We start from the raw sequence: 17964 nt of genomic DNA, 5'->3' as shown, positions 1-17964 counted from the left end.
AAAAAACAGGCAAATAAATAAAATCACACACAAAAAATTATAATTTCCCTCTTGCCATGTAACAAACTAAAAAACTATACCATCCAAACACAGAGCATCTAAAATCTAAATCAGTGTGGTTCTAGGTATAATAAAATGTGTATTTGTATCATCCTATTTGTTTGAATGGCATATAAGAATTGATACTTGTTTCTGGGCAAGTCCTGATGTCACACTCACCTTGTGTGATCCTAAGGTAATCACCAGTTATAACTGTAAATTGGTCACAATACATCTGCCTTAGGAGTGTTTCTGAGGATTAACAAGGTAATATATTCAAAGGTTTTTCCCCTGTAAGACTATAGTGTATTTAATAAAAGTAAGGGACTTTTTTCCTAGTTAAGCCATTTGGCTTCTCCCTAACTCTCCTTGAATAGGTTGACTTTCTTCTTTCCCTTGTGACAAACTGAGGTGTGTGTGTGTATACAGGTGTGTTAGTGGCTCAGTTGTGTTTGACTCTGTGACGACATGGACTGTAGCTCACCAGGCCCCTCTGTCCATGGGATTCTCCAGGCAAGAATACTGGAGTGGGTTGCCTTGCCCTCCTCTAGGAGATCTTCCTGACCCAATGACCAAACCCGCATCTCCTGCATGGCAGGTGGATTCTTTACTATCTCAGCCACCAGGGAAGGCCAAAGTGAAATGACCCTGATGGAGTAGGCTTTGCCTGGAGAGGTATGGAAACTTGCCAAGGGTGTACAATGCCACCAATGCTAGTTTCTCTACAGTTTGACCTTCCTAACTTAAATTTGATTTTTTCAGCATCCAAAATCTTTTGGGCAGAGCAGGGTCTTTTTGCAGTAGCAGCTGGCGGGTCAGCCTCTGATGCTCAAACTTGCAGGATTGGAGTGCAGGTAGGATGGGCAGGGCTGTGTGACATTCCCAAGCACTGGACAACTAGACACCTTGCAACCCTTCCAAGCACCAGAGGGCAGGACAGGGCCACAGCCCCTGAGGGAGTCCAGAGCCAAATGGGCAAAAATAATGATCTCACCTCTGGCCTTGGGGATGCAGCCCTTGCCATGATTGTGCCCATGCAGTGCACACCTGCAGTGTGGGCAGGTGTGCAGTTTGGGGGTTGTTCCTGGACATGTGCGTCATGCAGCATAACCCCCGTAACCACAGCTGTCTTGTCTATTCAGCCAGGAAGTTTTATCTTCCCGACCATCCACAAAAGAAAGGGAAAGCTTCGGCTGGCTGGGGCAAGTCATGAACAGCCTCTTCAGCACAACTTGGCTGAAGATGGAGTTGGTTCCCTGGCCAAAAATTTGTACAGTTTGACCAACACCCTTGGGAGATGTCCTGGCCCTGGGCTCCCTGTGCTGAACTTTTGGGAAGAAGTCCACTTACTGATGGAGCCTACTGCTTGGCTAGGGGTGGGTGTGTTTGTTTGTCTGAACAAACATTGTTTCATTTTGAGCGTTACCCTTTGAGATGGACAGCAGAGGGATCATTATTCTTCTTTTTCAGATAGGGAACAAGGTTTATAAAAGTGAAGGGACCCATCTACTTACTGGATAAAGTATGGCAGAACCATGCCTGAACTAAGTTCTAAACCTTAGGTTAATATTAATGTTCACTCAGTTGCAAAAGGAAAACTCAGAAACATCTTGTTTAGAAATTACAAGTAATTTCCTTGGTTGCTGAAGAAGGTTTGTGAGCGAATCTAGACAGCCCTTGGTGTCACACACCACATGAACCACCCAGGAACTGCGCCACTCTGGAATTCTGTGGGGACAGCCAGGGGTTGTGAACCATGAGCCTGGTTAGAAGGAAGAAAGTGAGAAAAGCCCAAGATGGCCATACTTTTCCTCTTATCAGAAGGATGGAGTACCAGTTTGTTGGCTGATTAGTCAACAGTTTTAATCATGGTTTCTTTGGGCAATAGAGAAAGTGATTCTGAGCACAAACTCTGCAGCTTGCCCTCATGGCTGCCAATCCTGACTTCACCAAGCAGATGAGTCATGTGGGTTACTCAACTTGTTTCTACTTTCACCTCCTGCCATAGCACGTGTTTTCTTGTTCTCTTTCCAGGTTTGATTTTTGATCAAAGATAAAGCAGAGCTTTCATTTATACCACCGACTGTTTTCTCTTGTTCAGGGCAGAGAGATGCATACTATTGTACAGCCTGGCTCACAGCCTTCGATTCCCTGTAAGTACCCATTCTGTGCACCTGAATTTCCCACTCCTGTTCTTTACTCTCCTCTGATCCAGGGAATGTATCACCTTTGAAAGTTATGGGCTTTCTCCTCTGTTTACACATACTGACAGCTGAGAGATACCCATCACTCCCATGTTTTCTCCAGCTCTTCAGATCCTTGAAGTTTCTCCGAATTAATCAGGATTTTAAAATTTGTTGTTTAGGTGTTCAGTTCAGTTCAGTTGCTCAGTCGTGTCCGACTCTTTGCAACCCCTTGAATCGAAGCATGCCAGGCCTCCCTGTCCATCACCATCTCCCGGAGTTGGTGGGCGTGCATATATTGTTGCTCAACTACACCTCTACCTACTTCCAAAAAGTTTTTATCACCCCAAAAAGAAAATCCTAAACCATTAAGCACTCAAACTCACGTCCATCGAGTCGGTGATGCCATCCAGCCATCTCACCCTCTGTCGTCTCCTTTTCCTCCTGCCCCCAATCCCTCCCAGCATCAGAGTCTTTTCCAATGAGTCAAATCTTCGCATGAGGTTAATTCACATAAATAAAAATAAAGTATACAATTCAGACTTCCCTGGTGGTCCAGTGGGTAAGAATCTGTCTGCCAAAGCAGGATAACATGAGTTCAATCCCTGGTCTAGGAAGATTCCATATGCCACTAAGCCCTTCCCTACAACTACTGAATCCGCACTCTAGAGCCTGTGCTCCACAACAAGAAATGCCACTGCAGTGAGAAGCCCACACATCACAAGCAGAGAGTAGTATCCTCCGTTCTCCCTAGTTAGGAAAGCCCGAGAGCAGCAATGAAGACCCAGCATAGCCATAAGTTATTAATTTAAAAATATACAATTCAGTGACATTTAGTGCATACATTGTTGTTCAACTACCACCTCTATCTACTTCCAAAAAGTTTTTATCACCCCAAAAAGAAAATCCTAAACCATTAAGTATTCATGACTATTCCCCGCTGCCTCAAGCACCTGAGTAACCACCAATCTGTTTACTGCCTCCCTGGATTTATCTATTCTGGATATTTCATATAATATCCAGAATGGAATCATACACTCTGTGGTCTTTTGTGTCTGCCATCATCAGGTTTTAAGGTGATCGTATGGGACATAAATGACTAATAGAAGCAACTTCTACTTCTTTTTATGCTGTAGCAGTACCTCCTGTAAGGAACCTGTGGATGGAGGTCTAAAGTAACCAGGACAGGGACTTCCCTGGTGATCCAGTGGTTAAGAATCCACTTGGCAATGCAGGGGATGTGGGTTCAATCCCTGGTCTGGGAACTAAGATCTCACATGCCATTTGGCACAACCAAAAAATAAAAATTAAAAATAATGAAATAATGAAATAAAGCAACCAGTAACCAGGACATTTGAGTAGCAGAACCATGTTCAATGTCAGCAAAGTGCTGAGTGCACTGAGTGACTTTCTAACTATGCCAAGTTGATAATTCCTGCCTTCTGTAACAAAGTGAAGACCTCCTGATGGTATATTTAGTCCACGTGAGGATGGGTTGGGGGAGAGGAAAAACAAGGGGATCTTGAAGGAGGAGGAAACCTGGTTCACACACTAAGGAATCTGGGGCTGTTGATGTCAAATAAATGCTTCTCAACTTTCTAAGATCCTGAAATTAGTTAAATCAAGAAGCAGTGTGATCTAATTAGTAGTGATGGAATGACTATTATAAGGCAATGATCACTACAGACCCTCAAAAAAGGTGAGAACTGAGGAGAAAGAATGTGCCAATATGATGCCAGGACTTCCTAAAGAGAGGATGATCTGATACCAATGACTGTTGGTGAGTAGTCAGAAAGAGTAGAGAATAGCGATTCTACAAGTAACATTTAATTTGCTATCCTTGCTTCAGGACCTATCCCTTATTCATTTTAGAGCTATTTTTAATCAAAATTATCTCTACCAGTCAATGAAATCACATCATCCTTTATACGGCATCACTGAGCATACAAATAATATGGAATTTGGTTTTCCAAATGCCCACAAAGAGAAAGAAAGACCTGTACGTTATTTGAAGCACTTCTCATTTCCCCTGGCATTTCAATTGTCTATTAAGCAAGCAAGCAAACACACACACAGATACACACAAATGTTTCAGAAGTACATAAAGTCACACAATCATAGAATTTTAGAGCTGGGGAAGACCTTGAAGGTCCTCTAGGCAATGAAAACTAACCACCTGCTTGGAATTAATGGGAATTTGTCAAAAAAGCAGAGTACTGGGCTGTACTCCAGAATGACTCCAAAATCTGTAGGAATTAAACACTGGAATATGCAATTTTATACACTTTCTCAGAGTATGAGAACCTCAAAATTACTCACATTTTATTACTTAAAAAAAGTATTTTATTACTCACATTTTATTACTATCAGAAAACTTTGAACCATGGGAGCAGATTACTTTGATGATCATAGTTTATGTTTTTAAGGTATCTGATCTTCTTAATACTTTCAGCTTCTATAAGATACTATTTTATCAAAACAGTTGTTGTTTATAGAATACCTTCCATGCACTAGACCACATGCAGAACCTCTTATTTAAATTACTTTTAACGAGGGCTTTCCTGGTGGCTCAGTGGTAAAGAATCCACCTGCCAGTGCAGGAGACACGGGTTGATCCCTGGTCCGGAAAGATCCCGCATGCTGCAAAGTAACTAAGCCCATGGGCCACAAGTATTGAGCCCACGCTCTAGAGTCCAGGAGCCACAACTACTGAGCCCACACACCTACAGCTGGTGCTCCGTGCTCCACAACGAGAAGCCACTGCAACAAGAAGCCCTCTCACCGCAACCAGAGAGCAGCCCCTGCTTGCCGCAACCAGAGAGCAGCCCCTGCTTGCCGCAACCAGAGAGCAGCCCCTGCTTGCCGCAACTAGAGAAAGACTGCAGCAACAAAGACCCAATACAGTCAACAGTAAATAACTTATTCTTAAAAATTACTTTCCACAGTCTTAAGATAAGCATTTCAACTCTTTGGCCCTCAATGTTCACATCTGAAAATTGGGATAATAGTTTCTACCTCTTCGACTTAAATGAGATAATATGTGCAACTTGCTTACACAGAGCCTATCATAAAATGCACAAAAATTGTTAGTTATTATTATTATTTATTCACATTTTATACATGGGGCAAGTATAACATATGGCAGCAGGCAACCCACAAAGACAGTTCACTAAGAAATGATGGAGACAGAACTTAAGTCTTCCTGTCTTTGATTACAAAAACCTAACTTTTCACTCTTTCTTGTATATGCGTGATCAATGAAGCTTTAGTTAATGTTCCTATCAAAAATAACTTTTTTTAGACCTTTGGCCAGCCCCAGGCTTTTGATGAATGCTTCTGTGTTCTTTCAACCTCAGTAAGTTCTGGGCAGCTGCACAGCAGAGACTGAGTGAGTAATTCCTGTATATGTCCCTCAACTTTTTCATACCCCAGAGAAACTCAGTAATATGGCTGGCAGTAAAGTGAGAAAAACAAAAATTGGGAAATGCAGAAGTTGAAGCACTCCAAGACCACACTTTAACCCACGCGGAAACCTTTTTGGGCTCTTTTCAAAAACAACAAAGTATCATATTGAACAATCTACCTGGTGTCCAAAAATAGTGGTCTAGGGAGTCATTGTCTGAGCATCTCATCTCTCAGACACAGGAATGCGTGCCCTGGAGAACTACCAGGGGGACTTCTGGCCATAACGAAACCCCAGCTTGTGTTTCTCATGAAAGTCCAGTTGGTGGTGAAGCCCAGATGTCCAAGACAACTCAGCCACCAGAGGCACAATTTCCAAGTCATGTTGTTTCCGTTAAAAATAACCTAGCCAGGTAGTCCTGTGGTTTCCGACTTTTTAAGAGAAGTTGGTGAGGGAAGAGGGTAGTTAGTAAGGAAGATAACTTTTAAAAATACCTGAAGGAAACCCCATTTTTTGTTAATCTCACTAACTCCAAATCTCCAGGAATGAAAAATGCTACTGTCATGATAAGAGATGTACTTTTTTTTCTCCTTTAATAGAAGAAAGGTGAGCAGGTACTATAACTTTCTGAGAAATAAGGTTATTTTCTAATGCTGGATGAGTCAGGCTTCTAAAATAATTCTTACAGCCATTATGCAAGCTATTTAACTCTCCATTTGTTAGAAAGCATTTCTTAAGAAGCTTATATGAATATGAATGACATCTCATTTTTTTTAAAGAGAAAAACTGAACTTGTTTTTTAAAAGCACAAAAACCCTACATACTAAATTTGTACACATCAAGTATTGGTCCAATCTTACATCACTTTATTTACAATTAAACAGCACCATGGTTTTCTCAATTAGGTTAGTTAAACATGCCCAGAAAATTGTTATTCAAAGTCTATGTTCCTTTAAAATAAAATTAACTCTTTAACTGAGCTCAAATCCTAACAAACAAAAACCCTTTTACCAACCATAGATAATTATATCACCAAATTTACTTAAGAAAAATAGATTTGAACATTTTTTTTCCTCCAGTTGACAAACTTTGAGAGATACTGCTGTTTAATGTGGCACACAAATTAAGAAACATTTTGATAACAGGGGCATTATACTGAAACACCCTCACATACTTCCACCTCCACATATAAAAATATCTCTTTGGAATCAATGCTGCTGTCTCCTCTTGAATTTGACATTTCATTTTTATCTGTCATCATTGTTTTCTTACAAGCCATCACTCATACCAGAATAAGCTATCATCGTGGCTAAAACATATGAAGCACATGTCAAAGCTCTGTGTTTGCTCATGTTGTTTCTGCCAACTTGGAGAGAGGATGAGAAATTTTATCAAACATATTCATGTATTCCAGATACTAAGCTTTCACACACAGTAAAGCTAAGCAGATCCTTGGAATGACTTTGTGAAGAATTCTTTCCCAATGTCATGTGCTTCATAAGTGAAAGGTACAGACCCAGGACCCAAGATTTCAGACTATCCTCCAGAAATTCTCTGCTCTGTACGTTTTTTTCCCCCTTTTTTTGGCCACAAGGCATGTGAGATCCTAGTTCCCCAACCAGGGATTGAGCCCATGCTCTCTGCATTGGAAGGGTAGAACCACTGGGCCATCAGGGAAGTCCATCTGCTCTGTACTCTATTAAAATTCTATCCATTCATCAGAATCTTAATTGAGAACTCAATCTAGGGAATTCCCTGGCAGTCCAATGGTTAGGACTTGGCACTTTCACTGCCAAGGTCCCAGGTTCAATCCCTGTTCAAGGAACTAAGATCCCACAAGCCAAATCACTTGGCCAAAAAAGAAAAAAAAAAAAAAAAGGAAATCAGTCTATTGTGAAGCAATAGATTGTGAATTCTTTTCTTCCTCTGACTTCATCATACTAAGTGGGCAGTGGTATCCTGTTACTAGGATTAAATAAGAGGTGAAGAGACCACTGTATGGGACGCTTTACCAAGAATTTTCTACAGAGAATCATGGAATCATTGTTCCTCAAAGTGTTTTCCCATTAAACTTTCCTATAAAAGAGAAGTAAAATAAGGAATGCTGAGCATCTTAAACCAGCCACATGTTGGGCTGAAATGTCTTTGGAATCTGTTTTTTCTCTAATGTTAACACGATGCTCTATTTACTTGTGGGCCTGCCAGATGTTGACTTACCCTCCATGCGTGCATGGTAAGTTGATTCAGTCGTGTCTGACTCTTTGTGATCCCAAGGACTGTAGCCCGCCAGGCTCCTCTGTCCATGAGGATTCTCCAGGCAAGAATCCCAGAGTGGGTTGCCGTGCCCTCCTCCAGGGGATCTTTCTGACCCAGGGATCAAATCTGTGTCTCCTGCACTGGCAGGTAGATTCTTTACCACTGAGTCACCAGGGAAGCCCTATATTGCCATGTACTCACATTTAGGCATGAAGATATGCGTATCCAATGAAGATATGTGTATCCAATGAAGATATGCGTATCCAGTTTTTAGAAGCACAAGGCAGTCGTCCCTTCAATTTTGAGATGCAATGATTCTCTCATTTTTATTTCAAGTCTTTTATTGACACTTAATTCTTTTATATTGTCATTTAAGATCACCTATTTTAAAGCTTGAAAGATAAGTTTCTTGAACTATAATATGCATCATTGTTCCCCTTCAAAGCTCAGCCTTATGCTTTCTCATAATAATCCTTCAATAAGTATTAAATGAATGAATTTCAGTTTTCAAAGATGCTGTTTATAAATTACTTATAAAAGCACTTTTTGAATTATCTCCAAAGGGGTAAAACATTAAAACAAACACAATAGATTTTTTTCCTCCCCCACAACCTTCATTTTCAAGTACTGAATTTGTGTATGTTGGAGAGAATCTTCTTTATGCAATCTCTACACTGAAAAGTAAGATTTTCAAAACAAGAGACAGTATATAAAAATGTACATTGAATTGCACATTATTAGATTCTACCAATGCTTTGATGTTTTTGTTGTTCAGTTGCTCAGTCATCAACCCTATCAAATCTAATTTATGAAATAGAATTAAATAAATATCCACAGATAATTCTAGTGGAGGTGATGGAATTCCAGTTGCTCTATTTCAAATCCTAAAAGATGATGCTGTGAAAGTGCTGCACTCCATATGCCAGCAAATTTGGAAAACTCAGCAGTGGCCACGGGACTGGAAAAGGTCAGTTTTCATTCCAATCCGAAAGAAACACAATGTCAAAGAATGTTCAAACTACCACACAATTGCACTCATCTCACAGGCTGGTAAAGTAATGCTCAAAATTCTCCAGGCCAGGCATCAACAGTATGTTAACCGTGAACTTCCAGATGTTCAAGCTGGTTTTAGAAAAGGCAGAGGAACCGACTGATGTTGAAGCTGAAACTCCAATACTTTGGCCACCTGATGGGAAGAACTGACTCACTGGAAAGGACCCTGATGCTGGGAATGATCGAAGGAGGAAGGAGAAGGGGACGACAGAGGATAAGATGGTTGGATGGCATCACAGACTCAATGGACATGGGTTTGAGTAAACTCTGGGAGTTGGTGATGGACAGGGAGGCCTGGCATGCTGCAGTTCATGGGGTCGCAAACAGCCGGACATGACTGAGCAACTGAACTGAACTGAACGGATAATTCTGCTTCTGGAGGAATGGACTTGACTGCCACCTTTTTTTCTTTCTTATTTTGGCCAAGCTGTGAGGCATGCCTAGTTCCCTGACCAGGGATCGACCTATGCCCCCTGAATTGGGAGTATGGAGTCTTAAGCACTGGACCACTGGGGAATTCCCAAATTTTAAAATTTTGTGTTTATTTTTTTGCCACAACTGGTGGCTTGTGGGATCTTAGTTCCCTGACCAGGGGTGGAACGGTCCATGGCAGTGAAAGGCCACCACGATCGCCATCTTTCTCTGTTCTTCCCCACGATGCCTGGTCTTATATGTTTCCCAAAACACAGTGTTTTATTTCTCTTTGCTGCTTGGCTGAGACTCATGTCCCATTATTGAACTGAGAGGTGGGGAAACATTCTGGCGAAAAATGGCCACCAGAGACTCTTTCAACAAAACAAAGAGCTCCAAAATCCACGCTTCAGTTAGGGTTAGATTTAATTACTTGCTAGACCAACTGTCTACATTTTTATGTGCAAAAGAAATCATATCTTGCACAAGCAATTTATTGAGTCTGTCTGACATACACAGCCAAACCCAATTCTAACGACACAGTCAATATAGGGGGGAAGACTCTTCTCTGCAGCTCTGATGAAGATTTCTAAACGGATATGGTCAATCTGACTAAGATCTGCAAGGTTGATTTTACCAGCAAGATAGCATTGCATGAGCTTTGAAGTAAGGCAGATCATAAAAAGGAATGAAATTCTGATGCATGCTCTAACATGGATCAATCTTGAAAACATTATGAAAAGTGAAATAAGGCAGACACAAAAGGACAAAGATTGTATGTTTCCACTTACGAGTGTTTACAATCATCATATCCATATAAGATTACCAGAGACAGCCAGGGGGAATGGTGAGTTACTGTTTAATGATTATGGGTTTTTTTGGGGGGTCATGAAAAAGGTTTTTGATGGCTGCACATTGTGAATGTAGTTAATACCACTGAATTGTGCCTTTTAAAATAGTTAGAGGGACTTCCCTGGGGTCCAGTGATTAAGACTCTATGTTTCCACTGCAGAAGGTACAGGTTTGATCCCTGGTCAGGGAACTAAGATCTCACATGATCTGCAGTGCAGCCAAAGGGGGAAAAAAAGTTAGAATCCCAGAAACCAATCCAAAACTAAACAGAAACAAAGCAGGTGCATCAGCAGCCAGTCTGTTTTTCTATTTCTGCCTGGAACAAAAGGGCATAATTTGAAGAGAGAGAATATACAAAAGGAGCTCATCAGCATTGTCAGATCACGTCAAGTTCCCACCATCAGTATCAGGAACTGAGCTTCCCACTGGGGTAAGTTGGGAAATTTTTTTCTAATTTTCAGATTTTGTCATGTTACCATCTCTGAGAATTAATATTTAAACTTCTTTTGGAAGGATGTGTGTGCATGTCACTCTCTAGACAATCAGTTGATAATATAGTAAAGATACGACTCATATCTGAGGAAACAAGAGGATCAGATTTTACACGCCCTTGGATGATCCCACCTTGGCCTCTGCAGAGGAGGTTTTTTTTTTTTCTATTTTGGGGGGTCATGACACACTGCCTGTGGGATCTTAATTCGCTCAATTAGAGGAAACGAAACCAAGAATTGAACCAGCGAGCTTGGCAGTGAAAGCATGGAGTGGTAATCACTGGTGTGCATGCGTGATAAGTCTCTCAGTCGTGTCCAACTCTTTGCGACCCTATGGACTGTGGCCCGCCAGGCACCTCTGTCCATGGGATTCTCCAGACAAGAATACTGGAGTGGGTTGCCATGCCCTTCTCCAGGGGATCTTCCCCACTCGGGGATATCTCCAGCATTAGCAGGAGGGTTCTTTATCACTAGTGCTACCTGGGAAGCCTGCTAACCACTAGACCACCACCAGCAGAATCCCTGCAGAGGAACCAACCTCTCATGGACCTAAGACTCAGTGAACATAGACAATTTCATATTTGAAGTTATAAGTGCTAAATAAAAATATATGTTAAGGAAGTGGAAAGAGAAAGGTCAGGGTGATGGGATATAGTGGACATTTTAGATATGAGACGAGAAAAAGTCTCAACTCGATACAAGGAGTATCTGAGTAAAGACAAAGGACCAAGCAGTAATGATAGTAAGAGGAAGCTTATTCCGGACAGAGGGACAAGCAAATGCAGAGGCTGACGCCTGTGTGTTCCTTGTGCAGAGCAAGGAGAGCGGTAAGGCAGGCGCAGAGGGCCGGGCAGAGGGTCTGGGGAGCCATTTGTAAAGATGTTGACTTCCTACTGAGAAAAAGAGGGGTCAGGGAGAATTGACAGCAGAGTGACATGATCGAAAATATTTCAAAAATAGGACTTCTCAGGTGGCCCCGTGGTTAAGACTCCACACTTCCAATGCAGGGGGCATGGGCTCAGTTCTTGGTAAGGGAGTTAAGATCCTGCATGCCATGCAGCCAAAAAGGAAAATAAATCTTAATAAATATATATATATATATATATATATATCCCCCCCACCCCGCCCCAAGAATTACTCTGATTGCTGTAAGAATAGACTGTAACTGAAGAAAGGTGGTGGCAGGAAGGCCAGTTGAGCGGCTGAATATAATTTTTCAGGATGCTTAGATCTGGAGGTGGTGACAAGTGGTCAGGGTCTGGATTTATTCTGAAAGGAGAGTTAACAGGATTCGGGCACAAGATTTAAAAGAAAGAGAGCAACCAAGAAGATGGCCAGGATGGCTCTGAGTGCCACTGAGACAAAGAGGTAAGAGGACCGGATTATACGTTGGGAGAGACAACAGGTGCTCGGTTTTAGCCATGTTTGAAATGCCCAGACATCCAGAGGGAGATGCTGAGGTGGAAGATGGGCATACTTGCCTCGAGTTCAAGGGAGAGTTCCAGGCTAGAACTACAGACTGGGGCAGGGGGAGGATTATTAACATGTAGACGATTTTTTAAAGCCTTGAAGCAGAAAGAGAGCAAGAACCCTGGCCACTTGGCTCACTATTGCAACACCGGCACCTGGCAGCTTCTGTCACCTAGTGGGTATTGAATGTCTACTGAATGAACAGATAGAATGCATATGAACGCAGGAGGGAGAAGTAAAAATATTAGACCAGCTTGTATGAAGGAGGGAACTTAAAGCATCTTATTTGAAAAGCCCAACCTGTTTTCTAAGTTCAGTGCAGTCACTTAGAGGCTGATTCTGTGTGATGAAATAAATCTTTTTGTTGTTTGAGATGCTGCTGCTTCTGTCTTCAAATTAATATATGGCTTCTGTGGAAAAGATGAGCGTATGCAAAAATTATCCTTTACGTGAGGCTCTTGGGTGCCGCTGCCCCCGCCGCCCCGCCGCTCCCGCGCAAGCCGAGAGGTGCAGAGAACCTAGTGTGCTACCGAGGTCTTACTCCTCTAGCGGGGAGACGTGACTTTTATCTCAGATGATTCTTGGGAGGAACCGTTAAGAGAGAGAAAGCTGTTACTAAAGAACTTGCAGGATTTACATGCATGGCTGTTTTCCTTTGGTTATCCTTCAACTCAGTGCTGCCCACTGTAAGCCACATACGTAATTTAAATTTTTCGAATAGGCACACAAAAAATACATTTGTCCTCTAAAGATGTACAAGTTGAGAGTTGCATATTTATTTGGGGCAAGATGAGGTGCCCAGGAGGCGGCAGCTCAGCTGAGCTGCTACTGCTGCTGCTGCTAAGTCGCTTCAGTTGTGTCCGACTCTGCGACCCCATAGAGGGCAGCCCACCAGGCTCCCCGGTCCCTGGGATTCTCCAGGCAAGAACACAGGAGTGGGTTGCCATTGCTTTCTCCCCAATAGCTGAAGGACTGCTCCAAAGAGGTAGTGGGGGAAGGTCAATATATAAGATAAAAAAAAAAAAAAAAAAAAACTATCCTTTGGTGCAATCATCTAGTCTTTTAGCAACTCTTGTAAAGCAATCAAAGGAAAAAAAAAAAAAAATTCAGTGGTTTGGGAGGCAAAAACCTCTGTCCTAAGTCCTGAGTGTACTTGGCCAGCAACCAAGCAGGAACAGTTAGTGTCGGTCTTCATTGAGACTCAGAGCTATTGTGTAATTAAATGAGAAATAGATGCTTTTGGCTAATCGAACACACGACGCTTTTAAGTTTATTGTTATTATTATGTTTTAAAAATTAAAGATACCATTTTAAGGAGTTTCCTGGCAATCCAGTGGTTAGGACTTGGTGCTTTCACTGCTATGGCCTCAATTCAATCCCTGGTCAGAAAACTAAGATTCCCACAAGCCTTGAGGCACAGCCAAGAAATAAATAAATGAATAAAGGTATCTTTTTTTTTTTTACCAGGATTACAATATACAAACTGTCTACTCCTGTCTCCTGATCTTTACTACCTGTGGAGGGTAGACTGCATTTTTAAAGAAGCAGAACTAAAGGAACCTATACATTAGGCAGAGTGGCCCGCAGTCATTTTCTCTCTGTGATTTTTTGCCTATGAAAACCCCACCCACCTCCAGTGGACCCAAACAGGAGGAAGCCTGCTGGGGTATGGGGTACCTGTTGGTGGTGATGCTGCTGGGGGGAGGAGCCTAAAGGGCTGAGTTCAAATTTGAATGTGTGAGACCGGTGCCTTGTCAGCCAGTGCAGCAGAAGTGCTGGAGGCAAGCTTTTCTTCCTAAGATCTTCAGGGAGCCAAGAAAGACAAACTGGATTCCACCATGGACAGGTAAAGCAGTCTGCTTGTGGGTAGTTGCTCTGGCTTTCCTCTCAGAGCAAATCTGAGTAATAAGATGTGCAAACTTTCCCTTTCTCCCCTAACACTGACTCACAGGATCTGCCTGGTCAAGATGCACAGTTATTTTTCTGGATCTGTCTCATCTTCTGTTCAGATCTTACGTGCTTTCCGCCCAATTATCTCTCTCTTTTTTTCTTTCCATACTCGAAAGTACTTTTATGCACCATGCATTGACTGGTCCTTGCAGTTAGGATAGTTTATGGTAGTAATATTAATCAGGCAAAGAGACTCAAATCATGAAAAGGTCATGGCAATACTGTACTAAAAACAGTAGTGGTAATGGTAATAATTCTGTAAACATTCAACTGTAGAACCTCTTGAAGAAAAACTTGACTATGGAGACTTTATTGAATAATTACATAGTCGAGAAATTATTTTCTAAATGCCAATATTCAAAAGTATTTGCTTGAAGGTCAGTCACTATGTCTGTGACAAGGAGATGAATTCAACTGAAAAAACTTCTTTAATATTATAGGCCAAAGAGGCAGTTAATGGCATTTTTACTCTTTACCTAGTCTTTCCATTTCTTCAGACATGACTTAACTTACTTCTTTAATGCATACTCTAAAACTTTGATGATGTCTTCACATGAAGTTTATGACAATTGTTATTACCATAGAACTTAATCTATTTCTATTGCAAATGTATGCAAATTTACACCTAATCCATATACTTCAATCTCAATGTAGAATCTTAATGGTGGATTAAATGTCCTTCAGAAACCTGAGGGCAAAATATCACACGTCAGCTCAGTTTACAGTGAAAACTAATCTGTGGTATGAGAGGAAAAAGGCTCAATGGAGATACTTGTAAATAATGAAATGCAAAGCAACAGTAAAATCAGAGTTGAAGTTCAGAGACAGTCAAAGAAGGAGAGAGGATGAAATTCAACAGGAGAAAAAGGGAAATACTGTGATTTTCATTAAGGAAAATACTATCTGCAGAGCACAGTACTGATGGCACGCAGCAGGAAAGGATGACTCGGTCACGATTACTTTTAACCCATCTGTCTCTGGTTTGCATTGCTGGGGATGCAGCCAGCGTTCCGCTTCAGGGCACACAGCTGTCTGGCACAGCTGTCAACCTGTGGGCCTTACAGACAGTCTCTACTGAGTCCTCTGCATCCTTAAGAGACACCAAAGAAGACTTCCCTGGTGTGTCAGTGGCTAAGACACCACACTCCCAATGCAGGGGACCTGTGCTCAGTCCCTGGTGGGGGAACTAGATCCCACAAATAAGACCAGGTGCAGGCAAATAAATAAATATTTCTTAAAAGAGAGAGAGAAACCAGAGAATAGGGTGCTGGAACTAGGCCCCCAGCTATAATTAAAGATATTTAACAAGGTCACAGGCATGCAATTCAATTCACTGTGACTGGTAACTTCTGATGGAAATTGTATTTTCATGTGGGGGTAGAAGGCCATTTGAATTCCTTAATCTGTGTCCTATCCTTCCTTATACTCCCAGGACACTTTTTCCTCCTATGGGAACCCCCTGCCAATACCACCTGCAATGCATGATATTGTACCCCTCCCCCACTTCTCATCCACACAGCCCAGGAGGACAGGTTAAATGCAAAAGGAATTTATTGGTAAGAGATGATGCCTAATCTATTTAAAACTGGGCCCAAAGGACAGAATTTTTTTTCTTCCTCTCCAGTACTTATTATGCATCTACTATGTATTCGGTTTATGTAGTATGCTGAGGGTGGTTATGTTAATTAATTAACAATAGTAATAGTAACAGAGGTAGTGCTGTGGTGGTTTTACCATAGTAAATTATTATCACTTTAGAATAAAGCCAGTGATTATTAGATCTTTGTTAACATTCATTTTGGATTCCCGTTAAATGTGAATTTTTAATTATAAAAATTTGATTGACTAATTTGTATATGGTTTCGTATATGTAATGTATACGCTGGTGATACATCTAATTCTCTGCCTCAGGATTTAAAGTGGATTCCAGGGACTTCCCTGGTAATCCAGTGGTTAAGACACCATGCTTCCATTGTAGGAGGCAAGGGTTTGATCCCTGGTTGGGGAATTAAGATCTCACATGTCATGTGGCACAGCGCCCAACCTCCCCACACTGCCCCCCAAAAAAGATTTCCAATAAGCTTCATGTGTGTGAGAAAAACATTCAAATTACAACACCTTTAAAAATCTCTGGTCCTTGCTTACTGATTTACTAAGGGTGATACTTGGGAAGTTGACTTCTGGGTCTATCTCATGTATTTCACTATCAAAGTATCAATAACCAACATGTCCATACAAAAGTGGGTGTAGAAGCTTTATTCACAACCCTCAAATGGAAACAATCCAAATGTCCATCAACAGGTGAGTGAATATACGAAATGTGCAGTATGGAAGCAATGGAATATTGCTTTGCAGGACAAAAGAACAAACTCTACTGATACATGCAACACCATGGATGAATGTCAAAGTCATAATATACTTTAGTTTTTAGTTTTTAGTTTTTTAGAAGTCAGACACAAATGAGGTGATAATGTATACTTAAAATAAAATTCTAGAAAATAAACCATAATTATAGTTACAGATTAGTGGTTGCCTGGGAGGGAGAAAAAGAACCTACTGAAGAGATGGATGAGAAAACTTGGGGGGAAGGGTACCCTAAAAATGTTCTGTACACTGATAGTTGCAGCAGTTTTAGGTGTTTACATCTGACAATATTCACAGAATTGTGAATTTTAAATGGGTGAAGTATGTAAATTATGTGTGTGTGTGCTCAGTCGCTCAGTCATGCCTGACTCTGCAACGCTATGGAGCCCATCAGGCTCCTTTGTCCATGGGATTTCCCAGGCAAGAATACTGGAGTGGGTTGCCATTTCCTTCTCCAGGGGATCTTCCCAACCCAGGGATCAAACCCGATCCTCCTGCATTGGCAGGGAGATTCTATACGGTACCACCTCGAAACCTCAATGTAAAAAAAAAAAAAATTGAAATAAGTTTCAATTCTCTTGCAAGCAAACCGTATTCAAATTACTGCCTAGATCATGACTTTGACAAGTTGTCTGCACTTCTGCTCAATGCCACTAGGTGGCAGTGTTATCTCTACTGGTAGATATATTTGCTGAAAAACACAAAGGACAAAAACCAGGGACACTCACTACTGATGCTTTGGTTATCAACCACATTGGGCTACAGTTCATGGGGTCACAAAGTGTCAGACACAGCTAAGGGACTAACACACACACACACACTGTATAGCTTGTGCTATGTTCACACTACAAAGGAACTTGTGTTGGCAGAGAGTTATTTCTACAAATTCAACTCTAAAATTTAGTGCTTATAACATGCAAGACACTGTGCCGAAAAACAAAAAGCAATCTGTCCCTGACCCCCATCCCCGGTGTGGGAAGAACATGGCAAAATATTTAGATTATATTGTGAATTTATACATGAGATCAGCCTAACTCAAATCTTGTAAATACATACGCATAAAAAGACTAGAAGGAAAAACATAAGTATATTAACAGTAATAATTATCATTAGATAGTATGTCTAATTAGTAAAAAATAGTATTAGTCACTCAGTCATGTGACCAGCTCTTTGTGATCCTATGGACTGTAGCCCACCAGGCTCCTCTGTCCATGGGATTTTCCAGGCAAGAATACTGGAGGGGGTTGCCATTTCCTTCTCCAGAGGATCTTCCCAACCCAGGGATCGAACCAGGGTGTCCCACGGTGCAGGCAGGTTCTTTACCGTCTGAGCCACCAGAGAAGCCCCATGTCTAATTGTCACTAGATAATTGGTATTTTAAACTTTAATTCTTTAACATTAAAAAATTTTTCACTTTCGACTTTTTTGTAATGTTCAAGTTGAGAATGGTCAAATACCTTTCACACTTTTAACATATGACTCAAAAAGTGTC

At 41.4% G+C, this 17964-nt stretch overlaps 1 non-coding gene across 1 annotated transcript; it reads left to right on the top strand.

Moving 5' to 3' along the window:
* Positions 1–7377: 7377 nt before the first annotated feature.
* TRNAE-UUC lies at positions 7378–7450 on the top strand. Its single transcript has one exon. It is a non-coding gene; the product is annotated as a tRNA-Glu (tRNA).
* The last annotated feature ends 10514 nt before the right edge of the window (positions 7451–17964 follow it).

This window comes from Bos indicus x Bos taurus, chromosome 5 (assembly GCF_003369695.1).
Source record: "Bos indicus x Bos taurus breed Angus x Brahman F1 hybrid chromosome 5, Bos_hybrid_MaternalHap_v2.0, whole genome shotgun sequence".
NCBI classification, from domain to species: Eukaryota; Metazoa; Chordata; class Mammalia; order Artiodactyla; family Bovidae; genus Bos; species Bos indicus x Bos taurus.
This window is presented reverse-complemented; position numbering and strand designations above follow the sequence as displayed.